At 35.3% G+C, this 18,456-nt stretch overlaps 1 pseudogene; it reads left to right on the forward strand.

The window, feature by feature from the left end:
* Positions 1-5,254: 5,254 nt before the first annotated feature.
* Positions 5,255-5,353, forward strand: LOC132275642 (small nucleolar RNA R71; annotated as a pseudogene).
* Positions 5,354-18,456: the final 13,103 nt, after the last annotated feature.

Consider the following 18,456-nt stretch of genomic DNA (forward strand, 5'->3'; position numbering starts at 1 on the left):
TTAGTGCACAGTGGATATGCAAGTGTAATTGGGATAAACAGATAAATAGATGAGAGAGGTATAAGGGTGGTCCTAAAAATTGGGTAGCACTCTCTCACTGAAGTCACTGTGATGCACTTGGTGGATTCAAACATACAGTATGAGAATATAATCATATGATATCCATAGCAAAAATAGATATATATAAAACAGATAAAGTGCAGGTACAACTGAAATATCAAAGCCGACAGATCGGCTGCAAAAATAATAGTACTGTACAGTGACAAAAATAAAGTATCAATAGGAAAGAGGGATCATGAGATAGAAGGAACTAAAAACTCAGGAGGATGAGGTAGGACAGGCAGGTCGGGCTCCGCGGATGTCTCTGGATAGATCTCGGAATATGGTCGCGACATCCGTGCGGAAGGCAGAAAAATCTGCTCTGTGGGCTGTGAGATCAGCTCGGATGGCAACAACAGCATCCTTAAGCGTCTGCAGACGTACTCCAACGCCGGGGGTCAGATCTGGAGCCTCAGGCATAGATGAATCAGAAGAAAGCTCCTAAGTCTGCTCCTGCTCATGAATGGGCGACCTTTCTGGAGAGTACTGCTCTGTATCATCTGTAGGGCGCTCTAAGTCTATATTTATATGCTCAGCAACTGGATCGACTGGTGCATCATCCGCTGCGGGAGTTGCTGTTGCTGCCTCTGCCTCTGCCTGTGCTGCTGCCTGTGCCTCCTCCTCCTCTAACTCCGCTGCAGCCACTACTGCGTGGTCCTGCAGGCGAGTAATGATGGATCGGTAGCTCTTGTCCCAGTCCTTCTTCAGGAAGTGACAGGAACCTCTCTCGGGGTACTCCCGAGGATGGATGGGGTAGCGCTGATTTATCAAAATCTGGGTGATAAGGTGGCTGAAAGGAAGAGACTTAGCCCGTCTGGGTGTCTCCTTGCTGATGTACTCGTCATAAAGCTTCCTCATCACGCTCCAGATGAGTGCAAGAATGGACACCCAGTGCCCGGTGTAGAAGGCGTAGAGGGCTGTCAAATAATCGCCCCTCCTCTGAATCTTGTGCCCCACCATGTAAATGTTCCGATAGAGAATAAAATTGGTGAACCAAAGGTCATCTAGAAGGAATGTCCGAGTGGTGAAGGTCTCGCCACTGGCATGATGACCTGTAAGAAAAACGGCCATGTCAGCGTATAAAGGCCTGAATAGCCTCAGATAAGTGTCCTGAAGCTCTGGAGGACATCTGTGTGGACAGCGGCAAGAGTAGGCTAGTGAGTCCACTGTGATGGTGATCGGATGGCCATCTATAGAAGTGACCAGCTCGGCTGTGGTACGCGGGGATGGTCGGAGGTTCTAGTAGAATAATCGTACCAGCCGCCGGTAGACCGGCTCTGTGATTGGGGCAAAAATAGCTGCCAGGCCCCTCTGAATGATGTCATGGTAGGTGGATCGAGTTAGCACCGATCTAGAGAAGAAGGCCGTGTCGAACACTGACTCATGGTCGACCGTCATGTGCGCGTATCTAGGCGCGGGCCTATCACGCTCTAGATGAGCTGGCTGAGTAGGCTGAGCTGGTATAGGTGAATACTCAGCTCCAGCATGCGGTGGAGATGGTGATGGAGTGAATGCAGGATGAGCCGCAGAGGTGGATGGTATGTGGTCATCCCCAGCCTCATGAGATGGTGACTGAGGTGGGGTAGCCTGTGTTGGCTCCTCCCGTGCATAAGAGGGCTCTGTTGGCTCCTCTGTCCGTGGTCTAATGTGTCGGTGGGGTCCGTGTTGCCTATTGGTAACAGTCTTCCTCTTAACCATGGCTTGCAAAAAGAAAAAGAAAAACTTGCAATGGGAGTTAGTACCAGAGTAAGAAATTTTAAGCACGATATAGAAACATATATGTCAAGTAAAATAAACAAAACAAATATGACATGAATGTATGCAAGTGGCAGGATATGAAACATGCTAAACAATGTAAGTATGAAATGCATCTAATGTGGAATATCACAGGCATTGGGCATATATGAGATAGCATGAACATAAGATATGATGAATGAAGTGTGTGTATGAGATCTGTGAAGTTCGATCGATCATAAAAAGGAGTGAGATCGATCACAAAAGTTGGATCGATCGAAAATAAGTGAGATCGATCTCACAACTTTAATCGATCGGGGACATAAGTTCGATCGATCTCTCAAGATCGATCTGAGATACAAGTTCGATCGATCGAACTGTGCGACGATGAAAACTCAAAGGTCATAGATTTGTGACTTTGGAAGCACGGGGCCTACACGAATGTGTTCGTGGGCCCATCAACAAATCAAATCATCCAATCCCATCACCCAATCATAGCCCATACTCCCAAATCGAATCAAATCATCAAAAATATATACACATATATATATATATACACAAATGCTTCAAGCTTCAACAATGGAGGATTTTGTCATGTATATAGCATGTATTCAACATATAAAGCATGTATGCACAAAAGTGAAACTTAAATCATGAGGGACATTCTCGGATCTTACCTCAAACGATGAGAGATGTGGAAGAGTGGAGATGAATCCAAGAAGGGAGAGAGAGATTGATGCTTAGATGCTCGCCGAAAAGTTCACCGAAGGTGGGAGAGGTGATGGTGATGATGCACAGTGACGGCGACAAGAGAAGGGGGTTAGGGTTTGCAGAGAGGGTGAGATCGATCTAAGGTATCGATCTAGAAAACCCTCGGTTCTATTTTTAAAAACATTCCCGACAGAGTTCGATCGATCGAACTTCAACTGAGATCGATCGAACTTTGATGAACTCTCTTCAAAGTATTTTTGGATTTTTGAAATTTGCAAAATGAAAAATTAGAAATTGGAATTAAAATTAAAAATTGGAAAATAAAGTAAAATAAAATAGAATAAATTTTTTTTTTAATTTTTTTTTTTGGCTAAATAAACGATAATAATTAAAAACTAATTAAAATATTTTTGAATTTTTTAAAACTTTTTGAAAAATAAAATAAAATGAAATAAAATGAAAATAAAATAGAATAAAATAAAAATGAAAATATTTTGGATTTTTGAAAATTTAAAAAGTCAAAACAAAGTCAAAATAATGAAATGAAGAACTGAGATCGATCGAAACAATAGTTCGATCGATCAAATAGAGAGCAAAAATTTGCAGCTTTTTGGTTCAGAAAATTGGCTAAGTGTTGGAACTTGAAGATCGATCGAACTTGGAAGTTGGATCGATTGAAGAACTTCTTGATCGATCTTGGAATGTTTCGATCGATGAGACAGAGAGGTAAAATATGCAGGTTGATGCAGGGTCAAAATTTTTCTAAGTATTGAATCATGAGATCGATCGAACTTGAAAGTAGGATTGATCGAAGGTCTCTTGATGGATCTAAAAGTTAGTTCGAATGATGGGACAGAGAGGTGATTTGGATGCAAGTTTCTGCAGGTCGAAAAATTTTCTTAGTGTTGGATGCAGAATGGAGTTCGATCGATCGAACTCAGGTTTAAGATCGATCGAACTATGCAGAATGCTCAATAATGACATAAAAGCTCATGCAATCCTCACCAAAGTTCCTTTCAATGCATATGAACCAAAAACAAGTATTTAGACTTCGCAAGAAATGAAATTTAAGATAGAAATGGGGGAGAAATAGGGTTTTGACACCCTACGAAATGTTTTTGCTAGTCTTTAACGTCTCTAGCAAGACATTGGGCTCTTTTAGCCCGGATCAAAGATCTTGTAATGCATCCCCTCCTTGTTGGGGTGATAGATGCTTTGAACTCCACCCAACAAATGGTTCTTTAAAGAACTTGTTGGATTAAGCTCAAAAGGAACTTTTGATCCCTTGTCTATGCAATCATAACCTTTGGGCTTCCATGCCCTTTCAAAGCAAGAATCTGGAACAAGATTTTGAGAATGCAAGGTTGAAGATAATCCTTTGGAAGTTTTGGTCTTACACAAAAGCTCATTTCCTTGACATTGAAGATCATGACATTTATCTACAACATTAACCTCTCCTTCACATTTGTCAAATGAATTGGGTGTGGGATTAAAGATATTCAACTTCACCTTCATGTGGCTAAATGAGATCTTCATTATCCCCGTCCTACAATTGATGTTGGCATTAGCGGTTGCCAAGAAGGGATGGCCAAGGATAATGGGAATTTGGCTCTTAGGATTGGGGACCGGTTCCGTGTCTATGACAACGAAATCAACGGGAAAGAAGAATTTGTCAATCTGTAAACATCCTCAATTATACCTCTAGGCTTTTTAATGGATCAGTTCATTCTCTTCAATGGATATTCCAACTTGATTATCCACAATCCTACCACTCCGCAAGGTAGTCACCGCATTAACATGTTCAATGGTATGGCCTTCCGATGAGGAATGGGTTTCCACAACACATTGTTGCTTAGGTGGGGCATTAATAGGCATCTTTCCCTTCTCTCTTGCATTAAGAGTGCTTGTTATTTTCCCTACTTGGGTTTCTAGCTTCGCAATAGATTGAGAGTGAGAATGAACCAATTGAGTGTTAGCCTCTAAAGTGCCTAAAGCATTCAAAACTTTTTCTTCAAAGGCGGGACTTCTAGTATTACCTTGGGAATAAGATTGGTTGGGAAAATGAGAATTAGCAAATTGATTCCCTTATGATTGATAAGGTCTATAACCTTGGAATCCTTTGTTTTGAAGTGGAGGTGGAATGTACTTCCCTTGAAAATCGCCGTGGGAAGGGTTTAAGCCTTCTCCTTGGTTTTTCCAAAAGAAATTCGGATGGTTCCTCCAACTTGGATTATAGTGAGTACCATAAGGATTGTTCCCTTGGTTCACAAAAGCTGCATTGACTTGTTCATTAGGTTCATTTTACACTTGTCCGTGAGGACAATGAGAAGTAAAATGAAGAACACTAGAACAAGTCATACATGTTTCATTTGATGCACAATGAGAATGGTTAGGGAAGGAAGATACTTGGTTCGTCGAGTTTTAGTTAATCAAAAATTGATCAAACCTTTGAGATAAAGACTTCATTTCGGCGGCTATTTCATTTGAACGGTTGACTTAATGTAAGCCAACACTTTTCCTACCTTGTGAATTTCTACCATTCTTGGATGATAGTGTTCTATGCAAAGAATTTTCACTCATGCTCTCATAAAGACGCCACACGTCATCCCCATGCCTATTAATGTATGAGCCACCCATGGAAGGATTAACCATAACCTTATAGTTGTTCGATAAGCTCTCAAAGAAATATTGAACTAATTGCCATTTGGGCATGTCATGATGTGGACACTTCCTAAGCAATTCATTAAAGCGTTCCCATGCCTCATGAAACGTTTCTCCATCCCCATGTGAAAATTCTCGAATTGAGGTTCTCATAGCATTGGTCTTTGAAACCGGATAGTACTTCTTCAAGAACTCTTGTTGCATTTCTGCCCAAGAAGTGATTGAAAAAGGCCTAAGATTGTTAAACCAATACTTTGCCTTGTCTTTTAAGGTGAATAGAAAAAGTTTGAGTCTTAAAACCTTTTTCGGCATGTCCGTATATTTTACGGTGAAACATACTTCAAGAAACTCATCCAAATGCTTGTAAGGTTCTTCACTTGGAAGTCCATGATAGTTAGGAAGCATTTGAATGGTTTGTGGCTTAATTTCATAATGATGTGCTCTTAATGGAGGCAATTGGATGCATGTAGGTGCATTATACTCGTTAGGCACATAATGGTCTCTTAAAGCAAGAGGTAGATTAGCTACTTGAGGTGCAACATGAACACCTTGGTTTTGAATTCCTTGATTGATGATGGGAGGTTGTGGAGCATACATTGGCCTTGGCATTCCATATGGAACTTGGCCTTGTTATTGTGGTGGTTGGTGAATGAATGGCCTAGGTATGCCTAATGGTACTTGTATGTTCTCATTGTGCACATTGGGATGAAGGATACCTTGTTGGTCTATGTGACCAAGGTCCTCAACATGATTATCATTATGGTCATCCATTGATAGATTGGCTCTATTTGAACTTCCTCTTCCCCTACGATTTCTAATGATGGATTCAAGATGTAAATCAAAAGGGACAAGAGTTGGTCTCAATGAACAACGTCCATGCATGCACAATGCAAAACACAACAAACACAAAGAATGACAAACACTATACCTTCACAACAATGCAATTAGACTTCTTCCACAAACACTTAATTCAAACTCCCATGTTTTAACAACAATGATGCAAAAACAATTAAAAGCAAGCCTCCACGCGGGCCGACAATTTAACTAAGGGATTGAGTAAAGAAAGTCTCACAAAGGTCATTTAGCACTTTAACTCCAAATTTAAAGCTTAGCTTAGCAAAATTTTTAAATTTTTAGCTTTTTCTTTTCTTTTTTTTTTTTTTTTTTTCTTACTTGCTTAGCTTGAATGCTCCTTTGCTTGCTTCCTCTCCAACAATGCACCTAGTTAAGTAAGAACAACATAATAAGTAACCAAAAAGAAAAATAAAAGTAAAGTAAAGACACGATCAAAAGAGTACTAATCCTAATCAATTCCACAAATCCGACGTTGCCAAATCGAATCAATCAAATCCCCGGTAACGGCGCCAAAAACTGACGTGCGTTTGTCGCACCACTGTCGAGCTTGAGAGTGTGCATTAAGGCGAGGGCCAAGAGTTTTACATTTATAGAAGCCACTACTACCTTTCACTATAAATATAGCTAGGGCGAGTAGGGATTGTCCCAAGGGATTATGAGGATCGAGCAATGTCATGGAATCGCTATTAGGGCTAGTAGGTCGAGTGATCAAACAATTGGTTGGTTGGTTGATTAGATAACAACTAAATTAAACTAAGTGATAACAAAAGAATGTAATTAAAAGTAAGTAATAGAGAGAGAGGTCTTGGGGTTTAGAGATTACCAACAAGCAATGCACTTCTATACCATTGACAAGTGACTAATGAGGGCAAATGGTGTGTTACAATATTGGTGTGTGTGTGTGTGGTTGATTCAACAAGTAAGGATGACTAGTTAAACATGTATTGTCTAAACTGTTGGGATTTATATGCCCTGGCATAGCAAATTCCTGTTTGGATTAAAGTGACATATGTTCCTGACGTTTATGAAATATTTATGTTTTATACAATTGGTGAATTCAATATATTATATTTCGATTCATTATAGAATTGATAGTGTCCATTTGATTACAAGAGATATTTATATATATGTTTGTGATGGCAATCAATGCATAATATATAAATAGTAATCATAAATGGTTCATAGTCAGTAATTATGGATGAATTCATAATTAATTAAGATTTGAACTGGATCCGCGTTAGGTTGAGATATATTGCGAGAGCCGTCGTATGCAATTGCTCCCTATCACCGTCATGGCATTTGACTCTTAAGTATGAGAAAATTATAAACTCTTTTATTAATTAATAATTACTTTGATTTGTTCGGCGGATTCTTTGGGATCCTTAAACCGACACTTTGGGTAGTTATGTAATTAATAGTTAGAGGGTTATATTTTCAATATTTGCATCATTGCTACTTGTATTTATTTTGTATTGATTATGGTTGATCACACAGTAAATTCGAAGGCCTTCGTGTATTTTTAGACAAAATGATTTATTATATATTTATTTATTTAAATTATTATTTTTGTCAAACAAATGTTTTATTGTGATCGAGCCAGAAATAATCAAAGGTACCAATATAGATATATTAATTAAGTAGTCGGATTGATGGTTTTATTTATCCGATAACTAATTATGCATAGAGGGGTCAAAGTGCAATATTGACTTAGAGGTTATTTATTATTTAATTGGAGTTCAATTAATTTCTTTTAGTGGAGTAGAAATTAATTTATGAATTAATTGAATTGGGTCCATGGACCGGGCCAATTATTAATTCATTGTAGCCAATAAAATAATAGGCCCAATGGATTCTCACTCATAACCCAACTTGATATTGGAATCATATTAGATTTGAAACATATGAATTAGAGATGGAGAAGGATTTGTTGTTTCCTTTTCTTTATTTTTATGTTACCTATAAATATACATGGTCTATGTATATTTTTGGGGTGTGATTTTTAATGAGAAGGAAAAAGGAATTTATTTTCTCTCTCTAGAAAATTAGGGTTTATGTTCTCATCTAATGGAGACTCCTACAAGCCTAGTTTTCCAAGGTCATTCATGGAGGCTTATGAGTGATTCCTAAAGGCAAAACAATTACCAAGAAGATGGAGATCCAAGAAGAAGACATCTTGCCAAGGGATCTACAATAAGTGAGAACATTCACTTTAGAGGAAAGTTTTAAAGGTTTACTCAGACCTTTGATGTAAGTATTCAATCTGTTAATTGAATGATACATCATATTTTTATTTTTGCGTAAAACTTGTCTCTATGTGATGAATCAAGATCTATGAATCAAAATCCCTCGAAAAGTTTTTAAAACTTGCACGTTTCCCAACAGTGGTATCAGAGTATGGTTTGATTCATTACTAAAGATCATGATTTTTTGAAAATCATCATTCATGGATCCAAAATTATATTCATATATATTTTTATTGATGTATGTTGATGTATGATTTAATATGTTGATATTTATTGATACATGATGATGTATAAATAATTGTGAATGAATGATGATGTATGGTTGGGCCATGGATGAAGCTTATAGGTTAAATTAATGTAATTTTATCTTTGGATGAATGTAATTAAGGCTTTGATTTAGCCGTTTGAAAGTTCAATGATATAATTTAATTTTTTCCATTGTATTTCAAATTGTAAATATTTTTAAAGCCATGTAATCTTCGTCAAAGGATGCTATGAAGCTTCAAGAAGGTCCAAGAGGGTTAAATTAGGCTTCAGGAATTTTCTGGGATTTTTTAGAAATTTTTCGGAATTTTTCTAGAATTTTTTAAGGCCTAATTTAATTTCTGGAATTTTTCGGCGATTTTCCGGCGACCGGAGAGTTGTCGGCGGCAAGGTTTTGGCCGGAGATCAAGAGGGATTGATGGGAAATAATCCCATGTGACACGTCTAATGATAGACCCTCGCGCATTACTTAGAGCATATAAATGTTAAAAACTGAATCCATTGGCCATTTAAATTGCTTCTGTCTGTTATTTATTTATTTAACTGATGCATGGAATAATTAATTGTTTATTATTATTATTCATGCATTGGATCCATGATATTTAATTAAATGACTTGATTTATATTAATTAAATTATGAAAATTAATTGGATTTGATTACTAATTAATTTGAGTGCACTTATTGGGAAACGAAAAATTATTTTTGTAAATTATTTTTAAAGTGTATCTCAAATTAAATATTAGTGAATTGTTTAAAGTCCAAATATTTTCTAAATTTAATTGGATTAAAATCAAGACGTTTTGCATGCATCATATCATGTAATTGAATAAATTGAAAACCCTAATTATGAATGATTAAAAATTGAGTGGGAACGGGGATTTTTATACATTGCCCCATGGCCTTCGTTATTAACACCATTGTAATTAGATCTTAAAAAATAAGACCCCACACATGATTTGAAGAGTCTTAATATTACAAGAATGGTTATCTCATAAAAATAATAATATTAAATGTTCATTGTAATTAGATCTTTAAAAATAGGGCCCTACGCATGATTTAAAGAGTCTAGATTATAATGACAAGATATTTAATATTTTATTTTTTTCATTAGAGCTTTAATAACGTTATACACTCAATCTAAAATCAATAGTGTTAGCTCCCCAACGGAGTGGTCTACACTAGATGATTTTAGAAAGGCTAAACAAAATCGGGAATCATTTCATATGATAAATAAGACATTGTCTTAAGAGATATGGAAATGATGGGATTTGCCCGCCAATAGCGATAATGAATTTCGCTAACCGAATAAGTTATTGGCGTATTGGTTATCCGATTTTTCATGCAGTGGTTAAGGGACCCACATATTATTATTTTAATGGAAGTGCTCATCAAATAGTAAATGAATCCCGTCAATAGTAATAATGAACTCCTCCATCAGGATAAGTTATTGACATATTGATTGATTGATTTATTATGTTACAGGGTTGAGGGACTTGCATTAATTAAAAAGGATTGTTTACTAATAATGATAATGATCTCTTATTTTATTGAGATTTATTATATTATATAGTTAACAAACTCATTTTAATTTTAAATATGCATGATAGTATTAATAATTCACCTTACATATTGTATGAATGCATTTATATTCAGATATTATGTCTAGTCCATTTTATCTGCTTGCTTACATATTTAATGTATTTGGACTTATTTATATTGACTGGAAAATGAACTTAGATATTTTATTCACAACATGGTGGTACAAAATGTATTTATTACTCCTAAACCTAATCCTTTTACTTTAAGATACCCAAGAGAACATTAATGCTTTGAATAAGTGAAATAAGGCAAATGAGATGACTTGGTGCAATATTCTAGAGTTTATCTCGAATACGCTCCAAAGCTAACATTTACATTATTTTATTTTCTTTAAGCATCATGTTAAATGTCAATATGATGTTTTGGTGAGATTAGATAGGGCGTATGCCTACATACTATGTCAGACTTGAACACCATCAAGATAGCCTAAGGAACTCCAGTATGAAATCGAATTTTGGAAAATGATTGTTTATTATTTAAAAATTAGCTAGAGATCAATAGAGATGACTTGGGTGGTAAGTTTCAAGTTGACATGATTATTGCCTTGTTACCAAACTCGTTCGACTCTTTTAGAGTGAACTAAATAAGGAATCAGTTTGAGTTCATACTCGCTGATATTCTTATAGAATTGGTAACAAATGAAAGGATAATCAAATAGTATAAGTATTCCTATCAATCTAACCTAGTCTATACCATCTTCTTCTAGGCCCAAGTGGAAGGGCAAAGTAAAGAAGAAAGATGATAATAGGACTAGGCTAGCACAAAACATGGATATCCAAAAGGTTAAAGGGAATAAGGCAGTGTATGTTGAGGGCAAATTAAATTGTTTCTTTTGCTGCTAACGAAGACACTAAAGGACGAACTGTCTAAGCAATGACGTGGCATAGGAAAATATATATTTAATCATTGAGCCATGTTATGTGGTTGTATCTATTAATTCCTGATGGATAGATTCTGGAGCCACTAAACATTTTTGCAATTCGTTGCAAGGATTTCAGGAATCCAGAAGCCTCGATGATATGGAATATATTTCTACCTGACCTGATATCAAGGTTGTAGCTAAGTCAGTGGGAGTTTTACATCTGAAATTAGAGAGTATGAGGATATTAGTATTAGAGAACTATCTTTATGCACAGAAGTTAGACGCTATCTTATTCTTGTTTCACTTGTGGTTTATAAAAAAAACTGTGTTGTAATTTTGTAAAACTAGTTTTATAAAATTGAATAGATATGCGATTGCTTCTGGTGCATTGAAAGATGGTTAATATACTATAATCTAAAACTCTTAAGATTTGCAGGATGTAAAAACTAATGTTGCATCTTCTAGATTGAATGTTAAGAGAAAAATTGTTATTCCTGACTCATTGTATTTTTAATGTTTATTTTTGGGTTGTTATCAATCAAAATAAGATTCAAAGATTGGTCAAAGAAGGTTAATTACCTAGTGAGGCAGGGGAGCCTAAACCAAACTTATGAACCCTGTTTTGAAGGATAGATAACTCTTAGGGCTTATGAACATCCAAGCAAGATTACTCACGTTTTGGATAAGTTTATCTGATGCAACACAAGTCTTAAACTCTTGGTATATTCTGAGAAGGTTAAGACTGATGTGGAGCACATATTAGGTAAACTTATCAAGACACTTCGATCTAATCGAGGATATGAGTATTTCTTGGGATAGTGCAAAGACTATATGGTCAATGAGGGTATTATGTACCAGTTTTCCACAATTGACGCTAAATGCATTTAGGTGTCAAATAGGAATAACAGAATTCCACTTAACATGGTTAGATCTATGATCAGTTATGCCACATTATCTCTTTCATTTAAGAGTTTAGCGTTAATGACATCGATGCGCATTATGAACTGCATTCCATCTTAGTCTGTCTCAAGGATACCGTTGAGCTGTGTTTTTGACTAAATCTTAGTTTGAATCACATGCACGTATGGGGTAGTCTTGCACATGTGCGTTTGATATGGACAAGTAAGTTGGAAGCAGATCATAGGCATGCTAGATTTGATAGCTACTCTTTAGTCACTAGGATGGATTATTTTATGATCTCAAAGATAAAAGTTGATTGCTTACACTCACTGTTTATCTATAGGAGAATCATATTATGAATCACACACCTAGTAACATAATGTTAGAGAATATGGTATGAGTACCAGATGTACCACATGTGAACACACTTATTATAAAGATTGAGAATAATATATGAATTCTCTATTGATGCGTCAGCATCATCTAGTACACAGATTCCTGCATCGGTACATTAATGTAGTGGGAGGATTATCATCCAACCGACAGAATCATGTTTTTAGGTGAGACCATTATGGACATCCCTGTTAAACATGAGTTGGACCCAGTAAGCTACACGGAAACGTGAACCGATATGGATACAGATCGTTTTGGCGAGTTACTATGAAATCAGAGTTGGAATCTATGTATTCTAATAAATTCTGGGATCTTGTAGAACTTTCTAGTAGGGTGATACCTATGGAAGGCAAGTTAATCTACAAAAAGATACCAGAAGATTTCTTAGTAAATAAATCATGAGTGTACAAGGGAATGTCATTATTTTTCTTAATTCTATATATTGATGACATCTTACTCATTTATAATGACGTGGAAGTTTTGTCATCAATAAAAAGGTAGTTGTTTAATTACTTTTAAATGAAGGATTTTCAAGATGTAAGCTATATTCCTAGGATCAAGCTTTTGCAAGATCAGGTTAAAAGGAAAATAGGCTTATCTTAATAATCCTACATTGATAAAGTTTTGACCAGGTTTGGTATGCATAACTCAAAGAATGAGTTCTTGCTTTATTGATATGGATTGCTCTCTCTAGTAAGTAGTTTTTCAAGACTATCAAAGGAGATTGAGCAAATGAGACTGGAACAATATGCTTCGGCATATGAGAGTCTCATATATGCCATGGTCTATACCAAACAAGACATCCGCTACATAGTAGGGATAGTCAGTAAAGATCAGTCCAATACTGGACTTGACAACTAGTCTGTTGTGAAAAATATCATTAAGTACCTAAAGAGAATCAATGATATCATACTCATTTATGGATGTGATGATATGGTCCTAGTCAGGTATGCTAGTTCTGATTTTCAATCAGAAGTAGATACTATGAGGTTCATGACTTAGTGTATGTTCACTTAATGGAAGGGAAATCAGTTGGTAGATTGTTAAGCAGATTTCAACTACTGACTCAAACCTGCAGGTGGAATATATTGTAGCCTTAAAGGCGGCAAAAGAAGCCTATTGGTTTGATCTCACTGATTTAGAGGTTGTGGAGCATACTAGCTTACCTATCGAGCTATATTGCGATAATAGTGCAGAAGTAGTCCAAACCAATGACCCAAGGTTACATAGATGAACAAAATACACTGATACGAAGTATCATGTTCTACATGATATTGTCCGGCAAGAAAATGTACTTGTGGCTAGAACATTGCATTGGAACACAACTTTGTTGATCCATTAACAAAGGTGTCGTCGATCAATAGTTTTGATCAACACCTGGATAACATTGGAGTTAGATGCAATTTGAATTGGCTATGAGGAAAATGTACTTGTGGCTAGAACATTGTATTGGAATACAACTTTGTTGATCCATTATCAAAGGTGTTATTGATCAATAATTTTGATCATCATCTGGATAACATTGGAGTTAGGTGCAATTTGAATTGGCTATGAGGGCAAGTGGGAGCTGTTGGGATTTATATGCCCTGGCATAGCAAATTCCTGTTTGGATTAAAGTGACATATGTTCCTGACGTTTATGAAATATTTATGTTTTATACAATTGGTGAATTCAATATATTATATTTCGATTCATTATAGAATTGATAGTGTCCATTTAATTACAAGAGATATTTATATATATGTTTGTGATGACAATCAATGCATGATATATAAATAGTAATCATAAATGGTTCATAGTCGGTAATTATGGATGAACTCATAATTAATTAAGATTTGAACTGGATCCGCGTTAGGTTGAGATATATTGCGAGAGCCGTCGTATGCAATTGCTCCCTATCACCGTCATGGCATTTGACTCTTAAGTATGAGAAAATTATAAACTCTTTTATTAATTAATAATTACTTTGATTTGTTCGGCGGATTCTTCGGGATCCTTAGACCGACACTTTGGGTAGTTATGTAATTAATAGTTAGAGGGTTATATTTTCAATATTTGCATCATTGCTACTTGTATTTATTTTGTATTGATTATGGTTGATCACAAAGTAAATTCGAAGGCCTTCGTGTATTTTTAGACAAAATGATTTATTATATATTTATTTATTTAAATTATTATTTTTGTCAAACAAATGTTTTATTGTGATCGAGCCAGAAATAATCAAAGGTACCAATATAGATATATTAATTAAGTAGTCGGATTGATGGTTTTATTTATCCGATAACTAATTATGCATAGAGGGGTCAAAGTGCAATATTGACTTAGAGGTTATTTATTATTTAATTGGAGTTCAATTAATTTCTTTTAGTGGAGTAGAAATTAATTTATGAATTAATTGAATTGGGTCCATGGACCGGGCCAATTATTAATTCATTGTAGCCAATAAAATAATAGGCCCAATGGATTCTCACTCATAACCCAACTTGATATTGGAATCATATTAGATTTGAAACATATGAATTAGAGATGGAGAAAGATTTGTTGTTTCCTTTTCTTTATTTTTATGTTACCTATAAATATACATGGTCTATGTATATTTTTGGGGTGTGATTTTTAATGAGAAGGAAAAAGGAATTTATTTTCTCTCTCTAGAAAATTAGGGTTTATGTTCTCATCTAATGGAGGCTCCAACAAGCCTAGTTTTCCAAGGTCATTCATGGAGGCTTATGAGTGATTCCTAAAGGCAAAACAATTACCAAGAAGAAGACATCTTGCCAAGGGATCTACAATAAGTGAGAATATTCACTTTAGAGGAAAGTTTTAAAGGTTTACTCAGACCTTTGATGTAAGTATTCAATCTGTTAATTGAATGATACATCATATTTTTATTTTTGCGTAAAACTTGTCTCTATGTGATGAATCAAGATCTATGAATCAAAATCCCTCGAAAAGTTTTTAAAACTTGCACGTTTCCCAACATAAACATCATGTGAAAGGCACAATATATCTAAGCAATGAAGCATATATTTTCTAAACAGCATGTGAAAGGCACAATAGATCAAAACAAGTCATTAATCCTTTCATTAAGCTCACAATCCAAATACAATACAAGGATAGAGATATATGTTACTTGTATTCAAAAGCTTGGATCATCAAACAACAAGCATAGATTGTCCTCCCATTTAACACTACACTACAACTACACTACATCTACACTACTAGCATGAAAATAAACTAGGGGAGACGCACAATCCATCAAGGAATAAGTATGAACCATCAAGAGAATCACAAGAGCATTCCTTTAAGCACTATATTTTGACAATCTCCAAATCTATAGCATCAATACACATAGACATGCATCAATAATACAAAATCTAGAGACAAGCACATGAACATCTATTCTAGCATACATAGACATATGGATAGAATGAAATGATCAATTGGAAACATTAAACCACATAAATCATTGAATAAACAAGATCTATATATATCAAAGTGTCAAAACATTAATTACAACACTAATCCCTCAATAATGCACAAGATTAAGATATAGAAAGCATGCTTGGAGCTAACTCTAGCCCCAATAGGATGTCTAGCCACTCATGGTGTTGTTGCTCCAACCCTCAAGGGCTAACTCCATGGAAGAGATTTGCTCCTTGGTTGATGATGAGTCTCCAACGGTGTCTCTAGCCTACTCCTCCTCTAAGCTTCCTCTCCAAGAGAGTAAAAATGAAAATGATATTGGCTCTTTTTTCATTTTTTGTAAAAGGCAATCCTTATCCTTATATAGGTAGGTCAAAATGACACCCAAAATGAGTTGGGGTCGTGCACACAATATTCCCTAATGATTGGATAAAAGACAACTTTCAATGAAATGGAAATTTAACTTTTTCGCAGTGAAGGAAGTTCGATCGATCGAACCTTGGACTTGGATCGATCGAACTGGCTGAGATCCATCGAACTTAGGCTGGATCAATCCAACTGGTTGAGCTTTTTGGGAAAAGACAAATCCGAGATATTTTGGGAGATATTTATGGGAAAAGGACAAAAGTGGTTAGTGGGTGGTACAGTTGTGGATAGGATCAATCATTTGAATAAGGACAAAAGTGTTCGATCAATTGAAGGGTGATGTTGGATCGATTGAACTTTTTGGACTTTATGCTTTCGGGCCAAGGCTTGGATCTATCTTGAAGTGCTGAGATCGATCATTGTTCGATCGATCGAACCTTGAACTTGGATCGATTGAACTTTGCTGCTTCGCACCTTTAGCTTTATTTGCTTTCTTCTTTCTCCACTTTGCTCATTTCTTTGTTTGATCCCAGAATTGCTTCAATTAAGCTCTTATTTGGCTGAGTTAGCTTATTTTTGGGATAAGTGCCTGAAAATGGAAATAATACAAAATCAATCTAAAACGGTAAAGTAAGATAGATAAAGGTACTCGAATGCCTAAGCTTAAGGGGTTTAAATACGCACTTTTCAGCGCTCATCATTGAACTCTTAAGAACATATTCAAGCTTAATTATCAATAGTGACCCACAATGCATATCATGATGTAGATTTGAAAACCCTATAAGTACTGGTGCTGCACACACATCGGTCGACCGGAATAACTCTATCAGTCGGCCGGTTTACATCCCTAAAGCAATTTTGATTTGCTTATTTCGGTCGGCCGATATACCTTTTATGATTGTCGAAATGGCCATTTCGGTCGTCCGGTTTTAGCTTCGGTCGACCGATTTGTGCAGGAATGCAAAACCAATAAATATCCTCATTAAAATAGAACTTGACTATCCAGATTTGATCCAATTATTTTCAAGTTCAAATAATTTCAAATTATGTGCTAGTGATGCCAAAAGAATGTAAGTGAAACATTTAAAGACACAAAGGCACATGAATGACTTTTTACATATAGTTACTTTTGAATAAATTCAAATTTAGTAACTTTTGGATTTTCCTTAATGGCATGCAATTTCCAAATATCTTTCACAAATATAGTCTTCATTAACAATAAATGCATGCTAGCATGTTCAAGTCACATAATCCAAAATAAGATACTTTAATATAGGCATTTTTGTAACAAGTAGCATTCATGTCAAAATCACTAACCACTTTAATTATGCCATTACTAGATGTAGAAATGATATTATTGTCCTTATCACATAGCACAATTAAGTCACATTTAAGCTTATTAACTAAAAGCATATCATTGATGAAGGAAATGATTATTTACCCATGATACTAACTCCATTATCTTAGGAGTTATTTCTTAATGTAGTGCGTCCTTCATCCTTTTGTTAGCAATGGGAAATCAAGACTTAATTTCTCTTCATGTGCTTTAGCCATCCATATTTGTGAATTCACTTGTTCTTGAAAGAAGAGGTCTTTAACCTACAAAATATGCTCAAGTGGAATTCTTTGGTACCCAATACTTTTAGGGCCCTTATAAATTAGCACATATTATGAATGTTCTTTTTGGAGCATAATTCAATACAAGGCACGAATGTGGTACTCTATTTAATTAATATACTTCAAACAAGATTAGAATTTTAAATGTGTCTAGCATACTAGTGCATTTGTCATTTCAATAAATATATATGTTTATGGCTACATACAACCCAATGAACCAATATGAAATGTGTAATAATTGAGTGGAAGGCATAATTTCATATATGAATCACAATGTAATTCCATGTGCATTATATGATCAAATTCAAGAGATAACAGTGAGCTTTTTTCTAGGTGGGCAAAAATGAATAAAGTGCCCTTTTTAGAGATCTTTAAGAATTTAACAATTTGAAGAACTTTTCTTTCCAAAATTAAATTTTCATTTTTGAAGAGTGTTAGCTTGTTGGAAAGTTGTGTTTCCCTTGAGAACTACACTTTTCAAATCAATTTTGTCTAATTCTAAGTGTAGTATGCCAAATGCAATTCCAAGATTGTAATGCATGGATAAAATTATTTTAAATCAATAAAGTATGCATTAATAATAGTTTGTATAAACAATGAGTACTTGTAGAATGAAGATAAGAATTCCATAATCAATAGCATATTATCATAGTCTTCATTTCTCTAGTGTAATACATTTAAGGACTCCTCATATGTGATGATCAAACGCTTGAGGATTTACTTTCGTT

The sequence above is a fragment of the Cornus florida genome, unplaced genomic scaffold (assembly GCF_030987335.1).
Source record: "Cornus florida cultivar Cherokee Brave unplaced genomic scaffold, ASM3098733v1 CherokeeBrave_3.0.0_Hap2_Chr09, whole genome shotgun sequence".
NCBI lineage: Eukaryota > Viridiplantae > Streptophyta > Magnoliopsida > Cornales > Cornaceae > Cornus > Cornus florida.